The sequence below is a fragment of the Octopus bimaculoides genome, chromosome 16 (genome assembly GCF_046866305.1).
Source record: "Octopus bimaculoides isolate indiv1 chromosome 16, ASM4686630v1, whole genome shotgun sequence".
In the NCBI taxonomy this organism is placed as follows: domain Eukaryota; kingdom Metazoa; phylum Mollusca; class Cephalopoda; order Octopoda; family Octopodidae; genus Octopus; species Octopus bimaculoides.
The window spans coordinates 25,558,642-25,580,142 of NC_142943.1; the positions used below are offsets into that span (position 1 = coordinate 25,558,642).

At 38.9% G+C, this 21,501-nt stretch overlaps 1 long non-coding RNA gene across 1 annotated transcript in view; it reads left to right on the plus strand.

The window, feature by feature from the left end:
* LOC149132312 (uncharacterized) overlaps positions 1–21,267 on the plus strand; it is an 89,118-nt gene extending 67,851 nt beyond the window's left edge. The window contains exon 2 of the long non-coding RNA XR_016244615.1: positions 20,397–21,267. This is a non-coding gene — a long non-coding RNA (uncharacterized LOC149132312). The remainder of the gene's footprint in view (positions 1–20,396) is intronic.
* Positions 21,268–21,501: the final 234 nt, after the last annotated feature.

The window sequence follows — 21,501 nt, forward strand, 5'->3', positions numbered from 1 at the left end:
TGTGTATCTATATCTATGTCTATTTATCTATATCATGCATATATATATATACATATATATATATGTATATGTATATATATAATACAAATGATAAATGATAAATATATATATATATATGCGTTCTAGGTATATGTATATATATACAACGCACCCAAACACACACAAACGCATACTCTTATATATGTGTGTTTTTATGTCCTTCATTTTTATAATACGGTAGGGTAGTGTGGGGTGGCGGGGTTGAGGGAATTTAGTTACTATTTCTAGCTAGAAAGTCATGCAACCATGTAAAGGCCCCTTCTTTGCTTTGTCTGTTATTATTGTTATTATCATTGTTATTATCTTTTTGTCGTTGTTGTTATTCCAGTCGTTATTCTAGAAATGGTTTATATCGTTGCCGTCAAGTTTGTTGTTGTTGTTGTTGTTGTTGTTATATTAACTCCCCTCCTCCGCCTCCACAACCACCACCACCACTTCTCCTCCACTACCTCCACCGCCACGACTTCTCCTCCACTTCCTCCACCACCACCACTTCTCCACTTCCACCACCACTTCTCCTCCACTTCCACCACCACCACCACCACCACTTATATCCTCCTCCTTCTCCTCCTTCTCCTTCTCCTTCTCCTTCTCCTCCTTCTCCTCCTTCTCCTCCTCCTCCCCTCCTCCCTAACCCTAACCCTAACCCTAACCCTCCTCCCCCTCTTCTCCTTCCTCTTCCTCTTATTTCGCCATCTCAACAACAGCGTTCACTGCCAGTCAACCGTTCATCATTTTGAAGTCATGCGTAACTAAGGCGCCTCGCTTGTACTATTTTGTGTGTGTGTGTGTGGGTGTCTTGTATCCAAATACAACATTCCTTTATATAGGGTTGTATAGATGACAACGACCAGTGACGATGTCGGTAGCATATTGGCGAGATGGCAGAATCGTTAGCACGCCGAGCAAAATGCTTAGCGGTATTTCGCCTGTCGCAACGTTCTGAGTTCAAATTTCGTCGAGGGCAACTTTGCTTTCATCCTTTCGGGGTCAATAAATTAAGTAACAGTGAAAACACTGGGATCGATGGAATCGACTAGTTCCCTCCCCGCCCAAAATTGAGGCGTTGTGCCTCCAGTAGAAAGGATGTTGGTAGCATATTAAAGAAAAGTATATTTCTCTCTTTTTTCTGTGTCTCTCTGACGATACGTACATGCATGCACACACGCGCGCGCGCGCACATACATACATACATACATATTGCTGTTAACCGCAATTTACAACAAGATTACAACAAAGCAACACAACTTGATGAAATGATAAACTAATCGGAAAAGATGGCAAATGAAGACAGCTAAAAGAATCTGGTCTAAGTTATAATATTAAACTGTAGTAAGGCGGCGAGTCAGCAGAATCGTTTGCACAGCGGGTCAGATGCTTAGCGGCATTTCGTCTCTCGCTACGTCCTGAGTCCAAATTTCGCCAAGGTCGACTTTGCCTTTCATCTCTTCGGAGTCGATGAAATAAGTACCAGTTGAGTACTGGGGGAGGGGTCGATGTAATCGACCTACTCTCTCTCTCTCTTCCGAACTTGCTGGCCTTGTGTCAAAACTTGAAACCGATATTAAGCTGTATATATAAGTAGGATGAGAGAGTGGTAGGATGGCAGACTAACAGACAGAACAAGTGATAGACCGCGTATGTTCTAGAACAATGTTTCTCAACCGGGGTCCATATGACTCCAGGGTGTCCATATAAGATTTCTGGAGTGGGTAAGTGTTTCCATGCAAGCAAATAGTAAATTGAGGACCCACAGTAGTATATTAAGGGTCCGGGGTAACATTTTCCTTTAGATGTATTTATTGCAGGAAATAGCAAGATTTCTTTCTCTAACGCGTAAATGCTAAGTATTTGACCGACACTTGTACTTTTTAAGACAATTATGGGAAGAAACAGGACTTCACGCACAAGGTATGAGTGAACCCAAAGCTATACAAAATAACATTTGCTTAAAGGGCTATGCACTGGGATTATTTATAATGAGCAAAGATGTTGCGGTAGGAAGGACTGGAATCAGTAGGCGAAGCCGAAGAGTGGACACAATTAGAGGTAACCTGAAGTGGGGAGACGATTCTGAGGTACAGAAGCCATTACAGAAAAAAAGAAAAAAGCAGATAAAGTTAAGGAGATTGTATACCTGAAGATCACAAACATAAATATTAGTGAGGCACTAACGAATGCTAACAATCAATGTGTAGTAATTAAGTAATTATGGTCAATATCAGAAATGTAACCTTTTAACTTTATTGGCTGCAAATCCAGAAGAACTGGTCTTCAACTGTAATTCTCGGGAAGATTACTTCGGAGTTAATCTAAGGACAGTCCAGATCGAGTCGATCTATTATCAAAAGCACGCTAACCATAACGACTCTATTTTCAATGTATCTCCTCTTTTGAGAAGCTAGGACAGCAGTTTCTAACCCAGGATCCGCGAACACAAATGCTCCACAAATGCAGTACAGGAAGTCCGTGAACTTTGTTCAAAAAAGGCTGCAAAACATATCTTTTTTCTTTTGTCTTTCACTTATTTCAATCATTAGGCTGCGGCTATGCTGGAGCACCGCCTTGAATAGTTTGTTTTTTAGTCGAATGAATTGACCCCAGTACATTTTAGAGCCTAGTACTTATTCTATCGGATTCGTTTGCCGAACTGCTAAGTCACGGGGACGTAAACACACCAACACCGGTTGGCAAGCAGTAGTGGGGTTCAAGCGCAAAGGTACGCGCACACATGTGCGCGCGCACACACACACACACACACGCACACATATGTATGTATATACACACACACACACAATAGACTTCTTTCAGGTTCCGTCTACTAAATCCACTCACAAAGCATAGGTTGGCACGAGGCTATAGTAGAAAGTCACTCGCGCAATGGAACTGAACCCAGAACCATGTGGTCACGTGGTTGGGAAGCAAACTTTTTACCACACAGCCACGCCTGCGCCTGTAATTATAATTATAATTTAATGAATATCCACTCAGATATGATTAATCAGATACACATAGTTTTTCGGTTGAGAAATGAAACTAGGAAAACGGTTTAATTGTTAGTCAATCCTCTCTTACTAAATGCACAAGGCCTGAAATTTTGGTGGAGGATGCTTATCGATTACATCGATCCCAGTTCTTTATTGGTACTAATTGTTGAATAAACAGCCCTTCGAAATACCTGGGCCCGTGGGAAATTTTATCGAAAAAAAGCATCCTTTGTAGCGTGAAGTTTAGGAACTATTGCGCTAGTGTGTAACTTGAGAGAGATTTTGATATTATTTTTAGCCAGGCTACCAAGTCCAGTTGCTCCCATTACATTTTCTATGCTACGAGAAAACTATTGACACTTGACAGTAGAGGGTGACTGAACTTGTCGTTTTAAACAGTGCTGCTATTGTTCGTACCATGGTGTACTTATTTACAGGTTAGTGGACTGAGCCGTTTTGAGAGTTAAGCATCCCAATCTCTGACAATGTGCAGGTGATGCTGCCTTGCCAATTGGTTTTCTGTCACACTATCAAATCAGCCATTCACACTCTAGAATGAATTATGTCAGATAAAATTAAGTGCGAAAACAGGAACCTATTCCCTCAGCAATTTTCTGAATTTAGTGTGTGGGGGGGGGGGGGCATCGGTACCATTTTCCTCTTTCTCCGTTCTTCCATTCTCCGAACTTTCCATCTTTCCTACGAAGGGCTACGCCCGAAACGTCATGCACTCTCTCTTTCCTTTCCTGAGCGTCCAATAACACTATCCGTATCACGTCCTCACTTTGTTGTTTTTTTGAACCTATATATATATATATCAGCAGGGGAGATTTACTGCTAGATTAATGCTAATTAATGATCCATCCTAACTACAATCTTTAAGGAATATACAGAAAAGACCTTTAAGTCTCACCGTCCGACCGACCGGCCGGCCGACCAAGGCTACACGCAACGGTAATTTCACTGCTAATGAATTTTAAATTTCAATTGAATGGCAAAATTGTTAGAGCTCTGGGTAAAATATCTTGTGCTATTTGGTTACGGGCCTTTATTTTCTGAGTTCAAATCCAGCCGAGGTAACCTTTGCATTTCATTTTCATTCGGTCAATAAAGTTAAGTACCTGTCAAGTATTGCGTGGATATTATCCATAAACCCCACCAGAAGTCTGTTGTTGTTTAGCCCTTGGTCAGCCCCAGATCAAATAGGTTTTGTGGAGCACATTAACCTCCATAACTGGACAGAAATGAAAATCGCTCCGAATGTTGGTTGGGAGGTGAGAATGGGTATATAAGGAACTTCTCTTGTATGAATTTTCAATATTGAAATATAATATCTGTCAATATTCGATCGTGAATTGGATCTATTTTAAAACGGGGGCGCCAGTATTTTCTTAACGAAACACTAACGAAACACTTTGAAACTTGGGACACTGGTAGAATGTGTCATATAAAACATCTTTTACTCTTAGTCTTCTTAACAAAAAAAAAAAGGAATTCGCAAGTTATTCCATGTAAAAGTTGTCGTATTTCTGTAATTTTAACCAATCACCTACGTTTATTCAGTTGAATAGAGTTTACTGCTGGGCGGTCATAAAAATATTATTCCCTGTGACATATTTCATCCGGTTTAATCGTAATTTATACGCATATATTGTTTGTATAATAAATTACGCTGTGCGTATCTATGTGTGTAACAATTTTAGAGTTCGGATGCTAGAGTTAAGGTTAGTTTTAGGGTTAGGGTTACGGTTAACAGTCTAGTTAGGGTTAGTGTTAGGGTTAGGGGATTAATACGATATACACCGTTACAGCGCTAACTGTTTTCAACTGAATAGACGTCAGTGATTAGTAGAAATTATCGAAATAAGAAAATTTTTTACATGAAATAAATTCGAATACAAAAATATTTTTCTGTTCTATAACACAAAATACATAAGTATACGAAGTTTGAAAGTCTTTCGGTACCAAAAACACTACATAAAACATAAATGAAAACTGGTGCCCCCGTTTTAAAATAGATCCCGTGAATTTTTGTCGCACAAAAATTTTCACGTCTGTGATGTGAGAAATCTCGCACATCACGCACACAAGCATGTGTGTGTGTGTGTGTGTGTGTGTGTGTGTGTGTGTGTGTGTGTGTGTGTGTGTGTGTGAGAGAGAGAGAGAGAGAGAGAGAGAGAGAGAAAGAAAGTATACAACTACGCATATATACATTTAAATGTATATAACATGTGCATACACATACATACACACACACATGCATACATACACACACACACGCATACATACACACATACATACATACATACATACATACATACATACATACATACATGTTCATACATACACGTTCATACTGCTCGACAATACGATTGAAACTGTGTGGACGCAAACTGTTTGAAAGACCAACGGAAGGATTGTACTGCTAATTCGAAGGTCCAATGTAGCATATCACACTATTTGTTCCGATTGTCAGCTCTCAGAATTCGAATTAAACCAAGATCGCCTTTCATCTTTTCGAGGTCGATAAATTAAGTACCGATCCAAAGCGATGGATTGGCAAGAGTGTAAGAACGATGAACAGAATGACTTAGTATTTCTTCCGATTTTTAGCGTTCTGAGTTCAAATCCCAATGTGGACTTCTTAGGTGACACAGGCAACACCACCAGCCCTTAGTGCCTTTAGCGGAGTCCACTCTGTCGTCAGCATTTGTATAAGTTTTCCAGTTGAAGGATATCATCCTGCTTCCACCCACCCACCCACCAGCCTCGGAAGCCCCTGTAACTGGCCATGGACAATACATTTCCTTCTGACTAGAAGACAAAAATGAAGAAAAAAACTCATCATTTTGGCTTTTTTTTTTTAATATAACGTCTTCTGAGAAAGCTGTAGGTGCACTTTCTCGCAGGTTGAACCATCATGTACAGGCTCCCGATTTGGCTTGCTGTTTGTTTACACTCAGGTCAGTTCTGATTGAACTGAACTATGACCAAGGACGTCCTAGCCATGGTCTTTTAGAAGTGTGTATACATCTACATTATTTAATGTATTCCTTCCTTTTTCAGAATAAGAGGATCTGATTTAAGAAGAGATCTGGCTGCTACTTCTAGGAAGTCTATTCACCACATAGAGCAATGGCTCTCGACTGGGGTTCATATAAAATTTTGTTAAAATTTATGTGCAACAAAATGGTCATACTTTTAACACAAAATATTTTAAGAATTGTTTTTATGCAATTCCTAATAATAATTAACTATCGGGATCCGTGAATATTTCACGGAATTAATAGTAAACCTATTGGGTTATTCCTGAAAACTTTATTTTAAAAATCCCCAAAGCGTAGCCTGTGTTGGGTCTGTATCAAAAGATAAGTCGCTCATCTGCTATTCATTGAAAAGTGAAGGAAATTGGAATACAATGATTACTTAAATGTACTTTATATATATACTTTATGCACAATATTATAGACTTAATACACAGCACTCATAAAATAAGTATTCAGTCTTATTCTTCCATTTTCCCCATAAACAGAAAAGCTTACATTTCAAAATTTGTCACTGTTTCATATCTGGAAAACAAACATTTTATAGTATAAAAAATTATTTATATGTAAAATATAGGGGTCACAATTTGACGGGGGTAAAAATTTAATGCAACATGGTATACTCTGAAAACCATATCGTTCGTAACTTATAAGCCAACGCGATTTGTCAGAGCCCAATACAGATTTCAATTTGTGTACGCCTTTCAATTCAATACTTCTTTGCAAACTATGTCCTCCATGTAAGTTCTCCCTCTTCTTCCCCTTATTTGTCAGTGTTGATAACTTTATCTCTCACATCAGATAATTTGCGAGTCCTTGAGAATGCAACAAATAGCTGACCATGGCCCAATACAGGTTCAGGCAAGTCTGCCCTTGTGATTTATTGATAGTCATTGCATATGACAGGCGAACGAGAAACTGGTTTTCTTTCTAAAGTGAATGGCAAGTTTAGGATGCGCATGCGTTAAGCGATAAGCGATATAAAAACTTAGTTCAATTTTTTAAAAAGTACGTCTTCACTATGCACTCGCCACCAGAATTATCATAAGATTATAAAAATATAATATGATTTTTTTTTCCGACATCAAATGGCTATGAGGGGCCACCCGAGTAAAATAGGAGTCGGAGGGGTCCATAAGTAAAAAATGATTGAGAAACACTAACATAGAAGTTCCCTGGTTGGCTTATCAAAATTCAGTGTTTCGGTTTGATTTTGATGAGAATGTCCCACCATTATATTTCTAATTTTAAATGTGTCAAAGAACCCGCTGCCAAAAGTATGCTTGACATTTATCCTAAGGTATTTCTCCCCTCGTATAGTATTGTATATTGTTTTAGCAAGAACATCATACGACAAAGGAATATAAAAGGTTGGTAATATTTGGTGTCATCTGTAGATCACATGTAACGTCTGCCACAGAAATATGACACAGTCGACATTTTCAGCTGCAACTTGGCCGCTTCAACAGTGTTATTATTTCGTTTGTTACAAGTGTGTATGTAGACATGCATGTTTGTATGTATGTATGCATGCATGCATTATGTATGTATATATATATATATATATATATATATATATATATATACGTATGTATGTATGTATGTATGTATGTATGTATGTATGTATGTAAGTAGAAAGGTAGGTAGGTAGGTAGGTAGGTAGGTAGGTAGGTAGGTAGGTAAGTAGGTGTTACGTATGTGTGAAAATGCGTGGTCTAGTTAAAGTGTTGCGCTCACGATCACAAGATCAGAATTTCGATTCCCTTAGCAGGCGGTGCGATTTGTTCTTGAGCAAAACACTTCATTTCACGTTGTTCTATTATATAATTTCCACATCTGACGTGTGACATACTTCTGCACTTGTACAGGTAATGTCGATTTGATGGAAGGAAGTGACCTAATGTACAGCACAAATATGTGATCAATATAAATAAATCACCCGTGCAGGTTGTCGGACCCTCATGTTGCGCAGGTTGTGGAACCATCATCCGTCGTTTACGACCAGAGAGTTCGCCATTACATGCGTATTTAGTGTGTATGAGTATATGGATTTTCTTTCGGATTTATTTTTAAAATTCTCACCGACAGAGAAGGCCATGTTGAAGGCAGTGCCTTCAACATGGCCACAGTCCAATGAGTGAGATAAATAAAAGACGTAAAGGACAATCGACCAAGCGTCAAGAATGTACAGAGGGGGGAAGAAGACGGCGGGGAATAAAGCATTCCTGTTTAGAAACAACAAATACGTCCAAAATGCATTTGAATTACCCCAAATATCTAACTCTTTATCCTCTTTTCTTCTACCCTTTCTCTTTTACTTATTTTAGTCATTGGACTGCGGCCATACTGGAGCCCTACCTTGAATTTTTAGCCGAATGAATCAACCCAACTACTTATAATAATAATAATAATAATAATAATAATAATAATAAATTAATATCTTTATTGCCCACGGGAGGTTAAACATAGAGGGAAAAAACAAGGACAGACAAAAGAGATTAAGTCAATTACGTCGACCCCAGTGCGTAACTGGTACTTATTTAATCGACCCCGAAAGGATGAAAGACAAATGCGACCTCGGCGGAATTTGAACTCAGAACGTAAAGGCAGACGAAATACCGCTAGGCATTTCGCCCGACGTGCTAACGTTTCTACCAGCTCGCCGATTATTGTTGTTTTTATTATTATTATTATTATTATTATTATTATTATTATTATTATTATTATTATTATTATTATTATTATTATTATTATTATTATTATTATTATTATTATTATTATTATGTAGTTTTATTTTTATAACGTGCTTTCATTTCACTACCAAGCGCAGCTCTGTGTGCCTTGGGTATGTGCTGTGGTTTGCTGTGATGCTCTTATGGTTACTGTATTGAAAGTGTTTTGCGTAGGATGTGTGCAGTGCCCAGTAGTGCAATTTTTTGTATGTTATATATATTTGTAAGTCCTGGTGTTTTTGTTATGTATTTGTCTGAATATTTTTTTTATTATACCTAAGGCACCTACTACGATAGGAATTGTTTCTGTTTTTAGATTCCACATTTGAGTTACCTCTATTTCCAGGTCTTTGTATTTTGAAAGTTTCTCCATTTCTTTTAGGGAAACGTTGTCATCTGCTGATATTGATACATCAATTAGAAAGCATTTTTTCCTTCGTGATCTTTGACATCTATATCTGGTCTATTGGCCTTAATTTCTTTATCTGTGTGTGTTGGCATATCCCAGAGTATGGTTGCTTTCTCGTTTTCTGTGACCTTTTCTGGCGTGTGTATATAGCATCTTTTTTCTGTTGTTATTCCGTAGTGTTTGCATAGCTTCCTTGCTTCTGAAGTAGGTATTTTTGCAGTCCTATGGTGGCTATTTTATAATAGTTTTCCAGCTGTATAAGACCCCTACCACCTTCTGTACGTTATATATATAGCCTTTCTATGTCAGATTTTGGGTGGTGCATTCTAGATCCTGTCATTATTTTTCTTGTTTTCCTGTCTATTTTAGATAGTTCGTTTAGTGTTCAGTTAAGGATATTGTAGCTGTAACTTATAACTAGGACGGCTAAAGTGTTAATACCTATTATCTTGTTTTTAGCATTGAGCTCTGTTTTTAGTATTGATCTAACTCGTCTATAGTATTCTTTCTTTATTTTTTCTTTCATTTGTGTGTGTTGTATCCTATCTAGTTCATTGATTCCTAAATATTTGTATGGCTGGCTTTCGTCTAGTTCTCTTATTTCATTGGCTTTATCTAGTGTGATGTTGCTACTCTTAACTAGTTTTCCTCTTTTCAGGGTTGCTTTGGCACATTTTTCTAATCCGAATTTCATTTCTATTTCCTTGGTAAATCCATGTACTGTCTGTAGTAATGTTTCCAGCTCTTTATCATTTCTAGCATGTAATTTTAAGTCATCCATATATAAAAGGTGGCTGATTGTTTTGCCGTAACATTTGTATCCGCATCCAGTTCTATTTAGCAAGACAGTTAAAGGTGTGAGCGCCAGGCAGAACAGGAGTGGAGAGAGCGTGTCTCCCTGGAGTATTCCTCTTCGAATGGGGATAGCTTTCGTTTTCACGACTCCCTCTTTTGTTTGGAGCTGTAGCACTGTCTGTGGCTAATAAAAGAATTAATTTATTATTATTATTATTATTATTATTATTATTATTATTATTATTATTAATATTATTACTATTATTATTATCATCATTATTATTATTATTATATTTAGACTGATACTTATTCTATCGGTTTCTTTTGACGAACCACTAAGTTAAAGGAACGTAAACACCAACACCGATTGTCAAGCGGTGGTGGTGGGTAAACGCACACACAAAGATACGTGCGCACACATATGCACGTATATATACAACGGGCTTCTTTCAGTTTCCGTCTACGAAATCTACTCACGAGGCCCGAGGGTATAGAGAAAGACACTTGTCCGAGGTACCACACAGTGGTACTGAATCTCAAACCATGTAGTTGAGAAGCCGGCTTCTTACCGCACAGTCACGCCTGTTTATGTACAAACGCCATCTTGGGTAACTCATTGTGACTCAGCAGAAAATTGTGGTTGTAACAGGTGGAGGCAAGAACAGGTGGAGGCGAGCTGCATCTGATACTCATTCTGAGCTGAGTGCAGTGGAACAGCCTGAAATAAAGGTGTTTGCGCGACCTTATGATCATGGGCCCAACACTGCTGCTCACTAGACCATGTGCCTTATGTAATTTTCATAAAAAGCTCGCTTTGCAACCACGTGGTTTCGGGTTCAGTTCTTGGGTAAGTGTCTTCTACTATGACATTGAGCCGACCAAAACCATGTGAGTGGATTTTGTAGACGAAAACTGAAAGAAGCCCGTCATATATATATATATATATAAAAAAACATACTGAAAATTCAGAAATAGCAGTCAAAGAACTACTGATTCCAAACTACAAATTTTTTTCTAAAGCGGATGGCGATATTTATGGCACACATAGAACAAAAAACCGGAGGGAAAAGCGTAAACAAACCAAGCCTTTAGTTAATTGGATACGAATCGTTTCATGGTTAAGTGAATGGAAATTTCACTATTCCAATCTTCAGCCCAAATATTCTGATAAATTTGAAAGTGTCTCTAAAAAAATTCACGGTAATTTCTGGCCATGCGACACCTGACGATTCTCTGCCCTTATTCTTGTATATTTTATATTTGATATCTCTAAGTTAGATGGTTAAACCGTAAATCCTTCCACACGGGACTTTTTCATACGGGACTATTTGTGACGCACATGGAATAGATTTAGGTCTTAATAGACACAAGGTCTTAATAGACACAAGATGTGATCTATTTCTAGCACATTAATTGTCCACGTTAGTGGTCAACGTTATTTTAAAATATATATATATATATATATATATATATGTATATATATATACTCTTTTACTTCTTTCAGTCATTTGACTGTGGCCATGCTGGAGCACCACATTTAGTCGAGCAAATCGACCCCAGGACTCATTCTTTGGAAGCCTAGTACTAATTCTATCGGCCTCTCTTGCCGAACCGCTACGTTACGGGAACGTAAACACACTAGCATCGGTTGTCAAGCGATGTTGGGGGGAGGACAAACACAGACACACACATACATATATATATATATATATATATATATATATATATATATATATATATATATATATGACGGGCTTCTTTCAGCTTCCGTCTACCAAATCCACTCACAAGGCTTTGGTCGGCCCGAGGCTATAGTAGAAGATACTTGCCCAAGGTGCCGCGCAGTGGGACTGAACCCGGAACCATGTGGTTGGTAAGCAAGCTACATACAACACAGCCACTCTATATATGAATGTGCGTTTTTTTTGGCTGCGTTTGTCCTTCACTGCTTGATAACTGGTGTTGAAATGTTTACGTTCCTGTAATCTAACGGTTCGGACTAAAATTCGTCAAGGTGGTGCCTTAGCATGGCCACCGTCTAATGACTGACACAAGTTAATATAAAAGAAAAGATAAGATATATTTGTATGTATGTATATATACACACATATATACATATATATTATATATGTAGGCGCAGGTGTGGCTGTATGATAAATGTTGTTCTGGCAAGCGTCTTCTATTATAGTCTCGGCCCGACCAAGGCCTTGTGAGTGAATTTAGTAGACGGAAACTAAAAGAAGCCCGTTGTATATAGATATATAGTAAAGACCCATTCCGGTCATGAATGACCATGGGACTGCACCTACAAAGTTTCTCTCCGAGTCACAAAAATCTGCACGAGATTGTTTATGGAAGACCAGCAGTCGCCCATGCATACCATCCTCCCCTTTCTATGCCACTGATGTTATCCAAGGAAAAGACAAAGGGGCCGATACATCTTGGCACCTGTGACGTCGCAACTAATTTCTGCAGCTGAGTGAACTGGAGCAACGTGAAATAAAGTGTCTTGTTCAAGAACACAACAGACAGTCCGGTCTGGGATTCGAACTCACTACCGTCACTGTGTATGTGTGTGTGTGTGTATTTGCCCCTACCCCCACCGCTTGACAACCGGTGTTGGTATATTTGCGTATCCGTAACATAGCGGTTCGGTAAAAGAAAACCGATAGAAAAAGTACCAGGCTTTAAAAAAAATAATAAATACTAGGGTTGATACATTCTACTAAAGGTTCTTCAAGGCGGTGCCCCAGCATGGCCGCAGTCTAATTACTGAAACAGAAGATAAACGATAAAAGACAGATATTCGTATATATTATGTACATAGATAAACATGGGTGTATATATAAATACTTATCTATATATACTAATATGTATGCATATAAATCTATCATAAGTATGTGCTTGTGTGTCTGTGAATACACAAACGCGCGCCCGCGCGCGCACACACACACACACACACACACTCGTTTTCATGTTGTTCACGACTTTTGTTTTCAATTATTTCATTCTTCTATTTCTGTCAGGTCAATGGTCAGTTGTTGTCGGTCAAATTAATCGATTTTCTTCTTCTTCCCCTCCTTTACATTTTTTTTTTTCATCTTTTTCTGTCTGTGTGTCCTTCCCTGTGAAGCTCAATGTCTTTCAACGCAGTAAATGGCTGGAATGTTGACTGACCAGTCAGCTAGGATTGGTCGTCAGCCATACCTCTACCTTAACCCTCGTCCCCTCTCTATAACCTACTCCCATTAAAAATCGTTCATCTGCAGAAATTGAGACGAATTTCAAAGGCGGCCGCCTTCACGTTCCGGTTGAGTGAAAGAGAAGCCGTGGTCATAAACTTTCGCGAGCTAGGAATGACCTTGAAACATGTCGCCTTGGCTCACATTGAAAACTACCAATCACTGACCACTACCAACATCACCACCATTACTACCACCACCACCACCACCACCGCTATCACTACCGTCACCCCCACCACGACCACCATGAGCAGCAGCAACAGCAGCAGCACTAGCACCACCACCACCAGCATCACCACCATCACCGCCACCGCCGCCACAGTTCTTCTACCACCACTTTCCCACCGCAGTTCGTAGATGAACATACCGACAGTCATTTCTTCTAAATGACCACTATCCTCCTGTTCTTTCTACTCCTCGCTCGTGTCCAGCCTAACAACCAAGTTGACCACCTCGACACGCCTCTTTCTCCATCCAGCTCCACTGTAACTCAATTCTTTCTTTTAAAAGCAGCACCCCCTTCTCATTCTTGTTTCTTTTATGTTTTGCTTGTTTGTTTCCCCTTCTGAATGTCTGTCTCTTCACCAAATTCAGTTCCCAACAAGTCCAACCATCTTCTATGCTAGTGCATTACCACCAACGACAACAACAACAATACCGTCTCTAATGTCGCGATTACTTCCACCATCACTAATACTATTACTTCCACCATCATTGCCAATAACACTAAAACTAGCACCGGATCTTTTCAATCTCAGCCACAGATATTTTAATTAATTTTTTTTAACTAAACAGTTTGAAACTTCGGATACTGGTTGAATGTGTCCGCGTAGAACACGGTTTACTCTTAATGTCTTTGACGAAAATTTTGTATTTTAGAAGTTATTTCGTGTTAAAGTTATTAACCAATCAATGACGTGTATTCAGCTGAGGAAAGTTACTGCTGTTTTCGAAAGTAATGGAAGAGCAACAACTTCCGGGTCATCGTGTCATGAAAGAGAGGGAGAGAAAGGTGGGAGAAAAGTATAAAAGATAAGAAAGGTGAGTGAAAAAAACAAAAAGTTCTTTTATAAGGAATACATATGTGTGTGTGTGCGTGTGTGTTTTTTCCATCTTATTCAATGTGTCCTCTCGTGTATATAATGCTAACGTGTGAAATTGAGAGAGATTTGGCTGTTATTTCCAGCAAATCGTAGAGAGAGAGAGAGAGAGGTAGTGTGTTGACGATCTGAACGACAGCTTATATAAACTTACCAACCACTTACCACTGCATATTAATTTATTGAACTCTCTCCTTTTTCTTACTTCCATTTGGGGTTTTATCAGCTTTACATATGAATGTGTGCGTGATGGACAGCAGAAACGCTGCGTGAACAACTGTCATCATCTTCACAATCCCCCTCCCTCCTTAAAGCTATATATTCTTCACACCCACCTTCCTTTCCTTTCCCCAGCGTTCTAAAAGTTGCATGTGTGTGTATGTATTGGTGTCTGTGTGTGTGTGTATATACGTATATATATGTCTGTGTATTTACTTACATATATGTATGCAGCGTCCAGAACAGATGACCCGGAAGTTGTTGCTCTTCCATTACTTTCGAAAACAGCGGTAACTTTCTTCAGCTGAATACACGTCATTGATTGGCTAATAACTTTAACACGAAATAACTTCTAAAATACAAAATTTTCGCCAAAGATATTAAGAGTAAACCGTGTCCTACGCGGACACATTCAACCAGTATCCGAAGTTTCAAAATTTTAGTTAAAAAAAATTAATTAAAATATCTGTGGCTGAGATTGAAAAGATCCGGTGCTAGTTTTAGTGTTATTGGCAATGATGGTGGAAGTAATAGTATTAGTGATGGTGGAAGTAATCGCGACATTAGAGACGGTATTGTTGTTGTTGTCGTTGGTGGTAATGCACTAGCATAGAAGATGGTTGGACTTGTTGGGAACTGAATTTGGTGAAGAGACAGACATTCAGAAGGGGAAACAAACAAGCAAAACATAAAAGAAACAAGAATGAGAAGGGGGTGCTGTTTTTAAAAGAAAGAATTGAGTTACAGTGGAGCTGGATGGAGAAAGAGGCGTGTCAAGGTGGTCAACTTGGTTGTTAGGCTGGACACGAGCGAGGAGTAGAAAGAACAAGAGGATAGTGGTCATTTAGAAGAAATGACTGTCGGTATGTTCATCTACGAACTGCGGCGGGAAAGTGGTGGTATAGAAAAATCTTGTTGTAGCAGCGAACTGAACAACATTAGTACCAAATCAGTTTCTTGCATTCTGAAGTCATCCCCAACGAGATCGACTTCGTTCATTCATCCTCCCTGTTCCGAGATCAGTATTGAACAAGGAACTGGTAGAATTGTTAGAGCGGGGTGATATCTCTTGGAGCTCTTTGTGTTCCGAGTTCAAATCCCGCCGTGCGCCATGATCTACAAAAGTGGTAAACTTAATCCGGTTTGGGGAGCCTGTAATAGAATCCACCCTGTCGTTAGAAAGGACTCTACTTTGATGATACATTACTCCCTCCCACTCTCGCGGGGCCCTGCAAAAGGGTCATGGTCATTACCATAGCTCTCATCGATAGAAAATAAAAGACTGGAGACCCAGCCTGGGTGCTTGCAACAAAGAGGAGACTGGTAATCATTCAAGGACCAGATATTGATAATAAAGTTGGTCAAGAGTTGCTGCTAACAAGCAAGGACAGGTACAGTCTGGCTGTCTCCTGCTGTTTTTGCTAATAGTTATATGAAATCGTTGACATCAAGCTATTCAGTTTTTCACTATCTCTAGAATATTGGGTATTTTATACCCAGTCTAAAAGAAACCAGTATTGAGTGTTTAATATAATGAAGAAAATAGAATGATGTGATAATGGGCGAGATGATAGAAGGTAGATCTAGATCAGTGATTCTTAACAATTTTTTTACATACGAACCCCTTTGATTACTATTCTGTTGTAGCAGACCCCTATAACCATTCAATGTTTAAAACTAGTTTTATGGACGCTTCTTTCAAAATTCCCATTTTGTTTTTCCCACATTAACTTGTTTAGGTTTGTATAGAACTCTCTGAGAGAACATGTTCCATTGGCTGGAAACATGTTGGACTATGTAAAATGTTAGAGAAACAAACTGAGCTATTTCTTACAATAGATTCATCTAAAGCTAATTTTGCTTTTTGATTACTTTTAAAATACTACAGTGGACCTATTCTATTATTTTGATTGCGTGCCCCCCCCCAATCTTATATGGACCACGTGGAGTCACATGGACCCCCTGGTTGAGAACAACAGATCTCAATGTTTGAATATATCTTGTTCACTGTTTGATTAATCTATAATCAAATACCACCAGGAGCGAACTTCATTTTCATACTTTTGAAACAGATAAAGAAGGAGTAATTTTATCATTTGCCCACACTCTCACCAACGAAATTCAGAAGATATTGTCAGTTAATTGCTTGGACCATCTCCGCTGGCTGACGATTTTCCATCTGTTGTTATACATATGAAAGACCTTATCGTATTTTGTATGCAGTATGTTCATTGCTCTCCTGGGGTATTTCTCCCTGAGCCATATTATTAATGCTCATAATAATTTGCGCCATTGCAATCTCTCTCCCCTCCTTATGCATACATACATACATACATACATGTATACATACATGCATACATACATACATACATACATACATACATACATACATACATGCATACATACATGCATACATACATACATATATATATATATATATATATATATATATATATATATATATATGCATATATACATACATGTACATACATATATATGTATATACACATGCATATATTGGTACAGGACGTCAAAAAACGTACACAACATGAAATACAAAAACATGGAAAACGAACTTTTTTTGCGAACAACGAAAGAAACAAATAGAAAAACAAAACAGGCAACATAAAGAACAATTCTTTCATCAGTTGTCGCCCCTTTTTTCTCTCTCATCCTTTCTATTATTCTTCTCCCCACCCCTTTAACGTTCTTTATCTGTTCCTCTTTCTCCATCACTTCTTCTTTGACTCTCTCGCTGCTCACATGTGACCAGCGGCCATCTTTCTTTTTCAGGCACAATAAAATTTGGGATTTGCGAACAAGCAGTAAGGGCTGCTAAGCCATAACGAGGTGAGGTGGCGAACGCTGGAGGAACATACTTTCACAGGAGAAAAGATAGGAAAGGAGACAGACAAGAATGCGTCTGATCTGTGTGGCAGATCCTTTTGATCTGCCACACAGATTGCCAGCATGGCCGCAGTCAAATGACTGTGGCCATGCTGGAGTAACGCCTTTAGTCGAGCAAATCGACTCCAGGACTTATTCTTTTAAAGCCTAGTACTTATTCTACCCGTCTCTTATGGAACCGCTAAGTTACGAGGACATATACGCACCAGCATCGATTGTCAAACGATGTTGGGTGGAAACACAGGACACAAATACATATACATACACATACATATATATATACACATATATATATACGCCGATCTTCATTCAGTTTCTGTCTGCCAAATCCACTTATAAGACTTTGGTCGGCCCGAAAAGATGACACTTTCTCAAGGTACCACGCGGTGGGACTGAACCTGGAACCATGTGGTTGGTTAGCAAGCGATTTACCACACAGCCAGATTATAAAAATATAATAGAATTATTTTAAACTTCAATGGCTGATGGGGAGGTCCATAGGTACCACTGTTACATACCTTTTCTAAAGACATAATGGAAAGGTTTAAGGGAAAATATGTTTACCATGGCCCCTTTGTATATCAATTTGATTTTTTCAAAGACCTTAGTCTTTTGAGAAGTCTTTTCTATTCAACACGTTCACAGCTCCATCCTAACACTTTCTTTGCGGATTCCCAGAGGCTGGAAATCATTTTCATAGAGGTTTCTTTTTACTTCTTAAATGTAGCACAGATTATTTATGAGATTAATGCAAACGAAAGATATAACGCTGCAGATGAAGCCTAACAAGACAAATGCATTGGGAACTGTTTCTCTTGCTTGTTCAGTTAATTAATATTGTTCGCTAATTACTGATTATTTCATCATCACTGTATACAATTAATCTCACTGAGGTTGTTATCATAGCGAAAAACATTGGAAATAAGCAGGAAATAACCAAATCAGTTTACAGACTTTGAAGACAAACTATCCAAAAATCTATATTCCACTCCCCCTCTCTCTCTTTCTCCTCTTCTCTCTTTCTTTCTCCTCTTCTCTCTCTCTTTCTCCTCTTCTCTCTTTCTTTCTCCTCTTCTCTCTTTCTTTCTCCTCTTCTCTCTTTCTTTCTCTCTCTCCCTCTCTGGACAATAACTAGCGCTGTGGCTCTCAACCGGGGTCCATAAGGCCCTTAGAGGTCCATATAAGATTTTTTTTGTTACGATATAATCTTTTGTTATGCAATTCCTAATAATATTTGATTATAAAGTATTTTTGTAAAACATCGGTTGACGAGGAGGTCCCACTTGGGTAAATTAGAAATCAAGGGGGTCCATGGGTAAAAAAAATGGTTGAGAAACACTGACCGAGAGGCTTATTATGAACTCGCAGCCAAATCTCCCTCAAATCCCACGTCTAACGCCTTAAAAGAAAAGGTAATATTAGACAAAAGGCAGCGTATTAGCAGAACTGTTGGACTGTTGGATGGAACGTCTTGCAGTATTCGTTTTGACTATCTGAGCTCTAAGTTCAAATCCCTTTGAAGTCAACTAATTTTTTTGTCTTTTCGTAGTCGATAAAGAAAGTACCAGCTATAAACTGGAGTCGATTCTCCCTCTGTCTCTTTCTCTCTGGAAGAGGGACGGGCCCCACCAGATTTGCAATGTTCCAGACACACAGTTTGTCACGAAGGCATCCCTACGAAACTAACAATAGTTAAGACTTACATGCATATTACATTGGATAATATAATCTTAGATATACAGTGTGTGGGCGTAGAGAGAGGAGATGGTCACGGCTGAAATGCCTTTCATTGGTGGGTCTACATGATTTCAAGAGTTAAACAACATCAATGCAGTTTGTTGCTAGAAGGTATCTACATACGTATTGCCATCACTGTAAACATATAATCATATGTGCGTACGTATGTGTATGCGTGTGTATGTGTGTGTATCTACACATACATACATACATACATAAATACACACACACACACACACATATATATATACACATAATATACATACACACACATGCATACATGCATACGTACATGTACATTCATAAATAGATATACATATACACATGCATATATGTCTGTATTGTATAGCCTGTCAACATCTACGCACTCAAAGCTGTTTACCATGTCAACATAGCATATATTTTGTAATGTTGGCTACTTTTAAAGTCCTCTACTTAAGAACACGGCTCAATATCATTGATGTTAAATTGATAACCGTCGATCAATATATCTACGTCGATTGTTTCCTGCGTCATTTCTTCCACCCTCATTCACCACTTATCCCAGTATCCACCACTTCTCTCTCTTTCAGTCTCTCTCTCTTTCAGTCTCTCTCTCTTTCAGTCTCTCTCTCTCTCTTTCAGTCTCTTTCTCTCTCTTTCAGTCTCTCTCTCTCTTTCAGTCTCTCTCTCTCTCTTTCAGTCTCTCTCTCTCTCTCTCTCTCTCTCTCTCTCTCTCTCTTTCTCTCCTTGTTTCAAGCTATCTTCCCCCACTCTCTCATGCACAATGCACATATAAATGTGAACGTTCGCAAACAACATTATACACACGACGTATACATATAACAGACATGATATACACACGCTGCAATGAGAAACAACATGCAGTACATACTTCTCAATCAACCTCTCTCTCTCTCTCTCTCTCTCTCTCTCTCTCTCTCTCTCTCTCTCTCTCTCTCTGTCTCTCTCTGTCTCTCTCTCTCTCTGTCTCTCTCTCTCTCTCTCTCTCACACACACACACACACACACACACACACACACACACATACACACACACACACATATACACGCACGCATACATGCGCATATGAAATATACACAAACATGACAGAAGTAAAGAGACACTCCATAAAACATCGTTTTATTTTTAGTCTAACTTGTAAAGGTTTATACTTTTTATTAATTGTCATTTTTATGTTTCAGGTTCTCTGTGTGACTGTTTAATCGTGCCACGTGCAGAAGAAGGCTTGGAACTGTCTGAATCTCAAAGAAGCCGTATTGTGGGTCATTCTGAAAATGGACATAGTGTAAAATCGCAGAAATCCTTGGATCCCACACTTTCTACAGTTACTAGAGTGATTGTGCAAATTCACCAATGAGGGGAAGGAGTCCACATCAACTCGCCCAGATCTACCAGGGCCCCCCTGAAAGGACCTTTCACTTTGCTGAGAGAACTGTGGGGGGTAATCCTCGTTGCAAGGCCTCTGACATAACAGAACAAGTTGACGTCAGAACCAGTACAGCTGCCGGGTATCTCTACAAACTTGGCTATTATGGCAGAGCAGCAAGAAACTTGGCAAGAAATTCTGCAGACACGCACAAACACACACACAAACATACACACACACATACACAAACACGCAATCACATACCCACGCACATACACATACACACACACAGATACGTGCGCATATGAAACATATATGTCGCACACATCACGCAAATATACATACAGACACACAACCATGCGAATACACACACACACTCACACACACACCACGTACACATATACAACATGGAAAACATACGTCACGTACTTAATATTAAGTATTCAGACATCACATAAAAACATACATATCGACTATACAGTGTGCACACATATGTACATCAGGCAATACACACATACTCACACACACACATATGCATATTATATATGTAACGCATAGACATTTCTTACAACACACACACAGGCACATACACACACAATCACGCTAAAACGGTTAAGAAATAAAACGAAAGGATTGATTTTTTTAATTATTTAAAAGATTTTAATTAAAAGCTACTTTTCGGTGAATGGCGGTAGTTGTAGTTGTGTATGATGGTGATTGTGGTGGGGAAGTGGAGATGGTAGATGGATAGTGTAGATGATGATTGAAGAAGTAATACTGATGGTGCGTGCGGCGGCTTTCTCCGTGGTGGTGGTGGTGGTGGGGATAGGGTGGGGATTGTAGACGTATGGGAGTGGTGTCATCGTTGTTGATGTGCAAGGTCCCGTCCCCAAATCAGCTCAGTCTTATGGCAGGTAGTC